Source organism: Prionailurus viverrinus, chromosome B1 (genome assembly GCF_022837055.1).
Source record: "Prionailurus viverrinus isolate Anna chromosome B1, UM_Priviv_1.0, whole genome shotgun sequence".
NCBI lineage: Eukaryota > Metazoa > Chordata > Mammalia > Carnivora > Felidae > Prionailurus > Prionailurus viverrinus.
The window spans coordinates 105,969,089-105,977,806 of NC_062564.1; the positions used below are offsets into that span (position 1 = coordinate 105,969,089).

Below are 8,718 nucleotides of genomic sequence, written 5' to 3' on the forward strand. Positions count from 1 at the left end.
AATGTCAATTTTCTGACTAGCTGAAGAGTTAACAGGTTAATAAATATGCATAAGCAAATAACCACACCATGCAAAACTTTCGGGATTATATTTATAAACCTACAGTCGGTCATCCAGGAGGCTATTTTTTTTTTCTCATTGTCTAAATACACTTATTTAAAACAGAAGAGGAAAGGCTAATTAAATAAAAACGAGTAAACGGTTTCAGGACCCCTTCAAAACGCGAGAAACTTGTCCGGCTCGAGGGTGCCACCTCCGGAGTCCGCATTGCAAGTCGCCCGGGTCGGGTGTCCGGGCGAGGACCGGCCCCCTCAGTCATCTGGCGATTACCTCGGGCTGCAGCCGTCCGCGGGATCCTCCTTCCCGGGGTCCTCGGCCTCGGCGACTCTCCGGGGCGGCCCCGCGGTCCGGGCGGCGTCCGGAGGCTTCGCGGTGGCGGGAGCCGGCCGGGGGGTGGAGGGGGGCGACGCAGACCGCCCTTCCCTCGCCCTCCCGGGGGTGGTCCCCGCGGACGCCGCCGGTGGGCGACTCGGGCTGGTCCGGAGCGCAGGCGGCGCGGGGAGGGGAGCGGCTGCTGGGCGAGCGTGGCGGGCGCGCCGGGGACTCGTGCGCTCGCTCCGACGCGCACCGCGTCCCCGGGACCCGCCCGGCCGCGCCGCCGCCGCCCTCCCGCCGCCTCCCCGCTCCCGGCCCGCGCGCGCGCCCGCCCGGGGAAGGGGTGGGGACAAGGGCGGGAGCCCCGGGCTGGAGGCGCCTCGGTGCGCCCGCCTCAAGCCGGGGGTCGACTCGCAGGATCCGTGTGCCACACTCCAGGCGCGCGGATCCCGGGCGTCCCGCCCCTGCCGGCCCGTTCCGACGGCCCCTGGTGGCAGAGGGTGGAGGCTGCCGAGGATGAGACTGGTCGCGCCTCCTGGGAAGTGGGTGCGAATCCCTGAGGCGTCTCCAGGACGGTGGGGGCGCACTTGCATCGTCCCCTCTGATCTTGGCGTCTGTTGGTGACCTGACCTGGCAGCGTGTGGCGGTTGGCTTCCAGGTTGTAAACCAGAGTTGTCTCTGTTTGCCAGCTTTCCGAAAGGCCATGTGTTCCAGTTCCTGAAGACAAGTGGAAGACCAACAATTGAAGCAAAATTTTGGGTACAAGGTGTGAGGTTACGCTCCTTCAAAACTAGAGTTTGATTAGGAGCCTCAATCGAATGAATTTTTTAAATCTCATTTTGATCCACTAAACATAGCAACATATGTGAGAGTTTAATAAGTGGGGATGGTGGGGGTCTTCTAACGGTTACTTGTAGTGGCTATCTGTGGCGATTGTTTTCCAGCTACTCACACCTCTTTATGGAAACATTTAGCCTGTTTATTTGAGCGAGTCCAACCACTGCCTCACCCTTTAGCCCATCTGCTTCAGGTAAACACCTACTCTGACCCACTGGGTGACCTGTTACTCAGCTCTGATCATTGGAAGTGTTATGTCTTCCTAGTAGCTGGGATTAGTTTACAGAAAGGTATGTGACCAAGCCAGGCCAATCAGAGACAGTAAAGGCACCATCCAGGGACTTTTTTTTTTTTTTTTTTTTGCCACCCCTCCCCCACGCCCACCTAAGGAAGTGGACTGCCTTCTATTTGGACTTTGCAGAATGATATGTGAGCTTGGAACCTCTTGTGCCCCCATAATGAAGTTTGAAAATGAAGCTAAATGAGGAATGCCTGGAAGTTGGAGAAAACTTAAACACAGATAGGGCTATATAAGCTCTGAATCCAGATACAAGATCTTATCTTGTTTTTCACTTTTCAAATATTAATCAATATATTCAGTTTTGCTTTAAGGCAGCTTGAGTTGAAATTTCTGTCCATTGGAAATGAGAGACCCAAATGATACAGAAATTAAACATTTGGGCTGTTTATTAACTTTATGAGGGCCTTTGGACCTTTGATTAGATATTCCCATGCCCTGAAAGAGTCAGAGTGGAATTTTATATTATTTATTTATTTTTGTTGTTTGGTTTTGTTTTTGAGAGGGAGAAAGAAGAGAGAGCAAGCGAGCGTGTGCATGCAGGGGAGGGAGAGAGAAAATCTTAAGCAGACTCCACACCCAGAGAGGAGTGGTCCTGGGACTCTGTCTTACCACTGTGAGATCATGACCTGAGCTGAAATCGAAAGTCAGGCGCTTAACCGACTGAGCCACCCTGGTTCCCCGAGTTAGTTTGGGATTTTAGAAAGCTGGAAAGTTGTATATCCTTCTTGCTCTAAATGACAGAGAGCTTATAGAAATGACTGAACCCTTTACTGGTTCTAGTAGCCTACAAAAATGTCAAGATGATAAAATTCTTTGGCCATATGACATGTATTAGATTGGTTTATTTAAAAAATTTTTTTCATTAGTGCCCCCACTTTGTGCCTTTTGGGGATTTTAAGAATGTGGATTTATTTTTTTGTACTCCTTTTCAAAAAAGCCTGCTCTGTTATCTATATGATATTTCATCTGTAGCATATATTTATCATTTCAGTTATCAAAAAAAATCATTGAACACTTATGAAGTGACCCTGGGAGTACAGTAGTATTTTAAAAAGAAAAGCAAAGCAGGAAACTTCCCTGCCTTTCAATGTATTGATGTGGGGATAGGAGGCCATACTCTTCTATAAGATTTTAGGAAATAGATATGACTCATGATTCCATACATTCTGAATGTTTCCAGATATGTAGTTAAATTCAGAAATGCCATTCACTTCTTTCTTCTTTTTTCTTCCCTGCACAAAAACAAAGCAAAAAAAAATCAAGAAAACTTCTACAGAATAAGATATTTAGTATTTTTATGCTTGTATTTTGGCATTTTCTTTAGCCAGATGTGATGGAGGCACAATCAAGTTTGTCGATGCTTTGGGGAAAACTGCTACCTTCATGGGTGACTGCTACTTCCAACCATCCATCTGGAAGTACAGATACTTTAGGGTTATGCCATCTTTTCCTATGAGATAGTTAAATCTTATAGCCCTATTTCAGAAATTCCCATCTGTGCACATATGACATTTAGGTCACTGTAGTAGCAGATCGATATGCAGCCTATATTTCCTTTCTCTTCACTTGCCCAGCAGAAAGGCAGGGAAGGAACAGATAGCTGTGTCAGCCATTGCCCCCTCTAGCCTTTCCTTCCTATCTTCTTTCCCTAACCCAGAAACATTAAGGCCAGGGAACAGTTTTTCCTCCAGAGAGACTTTCCAATTTAGTGTAATGCTAGTTATAGACAACAAAGACCCTCTAACAGTGGATGAGGCAGCGGTGAAGAAAGCAGTCTGATCCAAAGCCTCACATTTGTGAAGCAACTCAAATCATCTCCAAATGAGCTGATATCATATTTAAAAAATTTTTTTTAAGTTTATTTATTTTGAGAGAGAGTGAGAGAGCAGGGAAGGGGCAGAGAGAGAAGGAGAGAGAGAATCCCAAGCAGGCTCCCCACTGTCAGCACAGAGCCCAGTGTGGGACTCAATACCACAAACCGTGAGATCATGACCTGAGCCAAAACCAAGAGCTAGACGCCTAACCAACTGAGCCACCCAGCTGCCCTGAGCTGATACAGTATTTTTTAAATTTTTTTTTTTCAACGTTTATTTATTTTTGGGACAGAGAGAGACAGAGCATGAACGGGCGAGGGGCAGAGAGAGAGGGAGACACAGAATTGGAAACAGGCTCCAGGCTCTGAGCCATCAGCCCAGAGCCCGACGCGGGGCTCGAACTCACGGACCGCGAGATCGTGACCTGGCTGAAGTCGGACGCTCAACCGACTGCGCCACCCAGGCGCCCCTGATACAGTATTTTTTAATGTGACAAATGTGTTAGTGTAGACTTTAAGGATATGCCACAGTTTTTGTAACCACCTTTAGCTTATCTATTACTACTATTTACATAAATACTAAGAACCTCAAAAAATGGAAGTTCAGGCTTCTAGCAACCTCCAAGAAGCCTTGAGACAATATGAAATATTTTTGTCAGACCCACAGCTTCAAATGCAAAAGAAAGAGTCTGTAAACTAAATACCTATAGAAACCATTAAAAAGAAGAGAAAAACAACAAATTATGCACTTTTGTAAGTTGAAATGATTATTGTATTTAATGACTCTGGAATAAGGCTTTGAATCACAGTGACAAAGATTTAACAATTTTTAATAGGTTAAAATTATTCGTATATTTTGATAGGTCTTTGGCCTTCATCTAAATGCTTCTATGTGGAGAGTGATGATTATAAAAGAATTTTGGGAATGTCATTTCAATTTGCAATCGTCTTCTATTTTTCAATGTCTAAATTAAAGCAATATATTATTCTAAGTAGTTTTAAAAAATGCAGATGTTTATAAAGAGCACATCAGTATATCTGACATAAAATAGCTAGTAAATTTATCACTTTTCTTGAAAAATATCCAGCTTGGATTTATAGTAATTAGTGACACTGTTCAGCTGTTGGAAAGTCAAGGCATGAAGATTTAAAAGAAAGTGTATTCTAGCTGGTAGCTGCTAACTCAGCTCAAAGAAGTGTACCCCAACTCTATTTATTATCTCAAGAGATGCTAAAGTGAAAATATATCAAAACCAAAAATCTCAGCAAAATGATTGGTTATGAGAAAAGGAAATGGAAGGGGTATCAGGCTTCTTGGAAGCTACAGAACGATTAATTTTACCTGTTTCCAAGTCTCCTTGCAAACACTGCCTGTGAAAAGTATACAAGGTTGAATTAGTGGTATACAGATCTCATTTTATAGAACAGCGATTTAAACCTTGGTAGACTAACTTAGAGCGCTGCTTCTCAAACTTCAGTGGTACAGCATTCTCCTCTGGAGGGCCTAGTAAATCACAGGTTGCTGGGCCCCAGTCTCAGAGGTTCTGATTTTGTCAAGGTGGGTGGGTCCTGAGAATCTGCATTTTTTTTTAAATTTTTTTTTAACGTTTATTTATTTTTGAGACAGAGAGAGACAGAGCATGAACGGGGGAGGGTCAGAGAGAGAGAGAGACACAGAATCTGAAGCAGGCTCCAGGCTCCGAGCAGCAGCACAGAGCCCGACGCGGGGCTCGAACTCACGGACCACGAGATCATGACCTAGGCCGAAGTCGGACGCTTAACCGACTGAGCCACCCAGGCTCCCCGAGAATCTGCATTTTTAACAAGTCCCCAGGTGATGCAGATGCTGCTTATCCGAGGCCACACTTTATGACCCCCTGGATTGGAACATTATTGAGAACACTGATTGTCTTTATGTGGTCTGTAAGAATGAGCATCTATTTCTATATGTTATTTGGTTTTCAAAACTACCTGTTTTTATGTTACTCATAATAAATATATAATAAAGTCAATATTTTAATTGGTTCTCCATACATTCATTTAGGTAAACTATCAAAAAAATTTTTTTAAGAAGAAGTAGCAAGGTTTAGAAACAGGCAAATGGCAGCTACACTCTTACCTCCTTGAGGGCTGCCTCCGTCACTATTTCATTTTGTTTTTCACTGCCCCAGGTAGAGTCTTGCATAACAGTGATCATTTAAAATACACTAAAGAAGAGAAATATTTATTTTCTTAGTCTAATAGGTAATGTTTTATACTGTCCTTGATAAAGGAAATCATTTTATCCTGTCATTACATTTTTTTTTATTCTGTAGCCAAAAAGTACCTCTACTCATTATTTACTATCAATTCTGTTTAATTTCAAATACTTTGTCCTTAGAAATAGTTTTTTCTCTATATGCAAGTAGTTTAAGTTCTTCTGTGCTGGTTGTAACGTTTGTAGAGTCAATCACAAGCCCAGGGTGATGACTGTTTGGCAGTGTAAACATATTAATATCTATAGGTTTAGTGTAAACTGTTGAAATAACTGATGTTTTGTTCCATCTTAATGGGGAAATATAAGCAGTCATCAAACTAAAGAACATGCTATGTGAGTCTTCAAAGCTATCTCTTAATATTCGGGCAGGACCAAACATCATTCAGGTGTTTCTTTGAACTAGCTTGCAACATTAAAACATCATTTTATAGTTTGGCCTCATGCCATGTAGTATAAGACAGATTCACTGTGAGAGCATAGTGGGTGATTCTTCTCTCAAATTGTGTGAAAACAGGCTTCATAAAGACCCCAGAATATATTCCCTTCCATTTTAGGATGATGTTTCTCCATTACATCTGATCCTTTGATTTCAAGAGGTTGAAGAAAATAATAAATATTCAAGGAGTAAGAGTTGTATGAATTAATTTTGTTTTGCTCCTCTGAAAGAATGTCTTTGAAATAGTGATATGAGAAGTTGTTAGAGAAAAGAGAAATAGCAGAGAAAATTGAGATGCCCTGTACCTTGTGGATTGACAAGTCCAATATTTTTAGGCTTGAGGCTTTTTGACTTCTCCACCAAACATTTGAATTAGAGAACTGTGGGTATAAAAAAATGAAAATTTAATTGGTAAGGGGAAAATTTATGCATATACTTTTTCTCCCTCAGACATGAACAAGTGCCCTCAGTAGTATAGAAGAAATGAAAATGGAAACTCTGTTCACCTGGCATTAAATTTAAGTGTTGCTTAGCATCTTTCGCATTCTGAGAGAAAAGGTAGTATATGCTCTCATTCATTTTTCTTAAAATAAAACTTAAAATCAAATGCATACACTTAGATGAATGAAATTACAGACACCTAATAGTTAAGTGCAAAGTATTTTTCTCCAAAGTTTCATTTTAATTGTTGGGGGATTCATGATCATTTTATTTTTCCTCTGTAGGATACCGTGCAGCCCTCTGGAAAAGATAAATTAAGTATTGATTGGACAAATGAATCCAAATCTTAAAATGTTATTTTTCTTAAGGTGTATGTAAACTTTGTTTAAGAATTAACCTTTGAGGGGCACCTGGGTGGTTCAGTCGGTTAAGTGACCAACTCTGGATTTTGGCTCATCGTGATTTCTTGGTTTGTGAATTCAGGCCCTGGGTCCAGGTCTGCACTGACAGTGCAGAGCCTGCATGGGATTCTCTCTCTTCCTCTCTCTGTCCTTCCCCTGACTCACACATATACTAATGGTCTTCTCAAAATAAACATTAAAAAAAAAAGAATAACTTTTGAAAGACTCCATTAGTAATTGTGCTTATAGTTTTAATTTAATTTAATTTTAGAGTGAGAGAGAGAATGATCAGGGGAAAGGGGCATAGGGGACAGAGAGAGAGAGAGAGAGAGAGAGAGAGAGAGAGAAAGAGAGAGAGAAGATCTTAAGCAGTCTCCACACTCTGCGTGGGCTCGATCCCACCACCATGAGATCATGACCTGAGCTGAAGTCAAGAGTTGGATGCTCAACTGACTGAGCCACCCAGGCACCCCATGCTTATAGTTTTATATATAAAATATACATTTAGAACTTAATCCTCTTGTTGATTAGGGAAGGGCATAAGGTTAGCAGAGACTCTCTAGAGTTCTAAACCTTGTGATAACTTCATATTTATGCAAAGAAAGATTTTTTAAAACTTGGTTAAAGTGCTTGGAGTGGTAACAGGAATATTTTTCATTCAAGCTTCACTACTCTGGGAGCAACAGTTTTCTAGCCCTTATGAATCTTAGCTGTAACTCAATATAGAAAACTATTGTTTTTCAATATAAGATAGAATTTAAACCAAACAAACCCAGGAAAACCATATCAATTTAATTTATATTACTTTACAAATAATAAGCTATATCTTATCATTCCTTGAAGCCAGACTTAGTCATTTTATGGATGTATCCACCTGTGGCTGTTTTTCAGATCCTTTGCCTAAGAACTTAACCATTTGGACAAATAGTAATAATAGAACCTCTGCACAAAAATAGCAACAGAGATGATAATGAGACAGAAAACATGATGAGAACTTGCCACATGTTGCAACTGTGTATATGGTGTGTCTTGGAGCCTGTATAAGAGGTCAACAAAGTATTATTATCATGGTGTACAAGTAGAAAACCAGGTTTAGGAAGTGAAGTAATTTAAGTTCCAAAGTCTATACACTGTTGGAGACCTTTGAAGTAGGTTAGGTGTAGTGTGGGGAGGAGAGAGAGAAAAAAAGTGATGATAGAGATATAATTCTACAACTTAGACTCATTTCATTATACTGTGATGCTTTCCCAATGGATTAGTTATGCTTAGACCATCAACAAATATGTAAGGGGTATGTATATACTTGTATATAATATGCTCAGAAATACAGTAATGAGCTGGACCCTGACCTCCTGACTTTCACATTACTATTACAGAGCTATTATTTCACAATTAATTTAATTACATTACTTACAATTATTACAATTAAGTGCCTCAGTGAAACATACTGGGCAATGAGAGTGAATATCAAGCAACTTGACCTAGTCTGGGGAGGAGTAAGGGCATGTAAAGGGACAGAGAAACGGACTCTTTAGGGTTTTGGTCTCTGTGGGACTGACTTCTGGTGACTCATGACATTTGGCCTAATTTCTTTCTTTAGTTCTCCAGAAAAACAAAATAAAACAAACAAACAAAAAAAGCAAGAAACAAAAAACCACAGTTACAGCCACAGAGGGTCCAGGGTAATAGAGAGTGAAGGGTGGAGAGTGTACATGAAAGAGTTTAATTTCTATAATCCAGCAACAACTTGTTTTGGAAAGGTCTCAGTGTTTGTAACCACCACGTTTCTGAAGGATTGGATTCACTTTTGTAACTAATAGTTTACTTAACAAATTCTCTTCATGGGGTGCCTGGGTG

The 8,718-nt window shown here is 41.3% G+C and overlaps 1 protein-coding gene across 2 annotated transcripts in view; it reads right to left on the minus strand.

Moving 5' to 3' along the window:
• Positions 1 to 468, minus strand: part of LOC125163600 (bifunctional heparan sulfate N-deacetylase/N-sulfotransferase 3) — a 192,256-nt gene extending 191,788 nt beyond the window's left edge. For both annotated transcript variants that reach the window (XM_047855588.1, XM_047855590.1), the window contains exon 1: positions 331 to 468. The gene's annotated coding sequence lies outside the window, so the exon portion shown is untranslated. The remainder of the gene's footprint in view (positions 1 to 330) is intronic.
• Between the last annotated feature and the right edge of the window lie 8,250 nt (positions 469 to 8,718).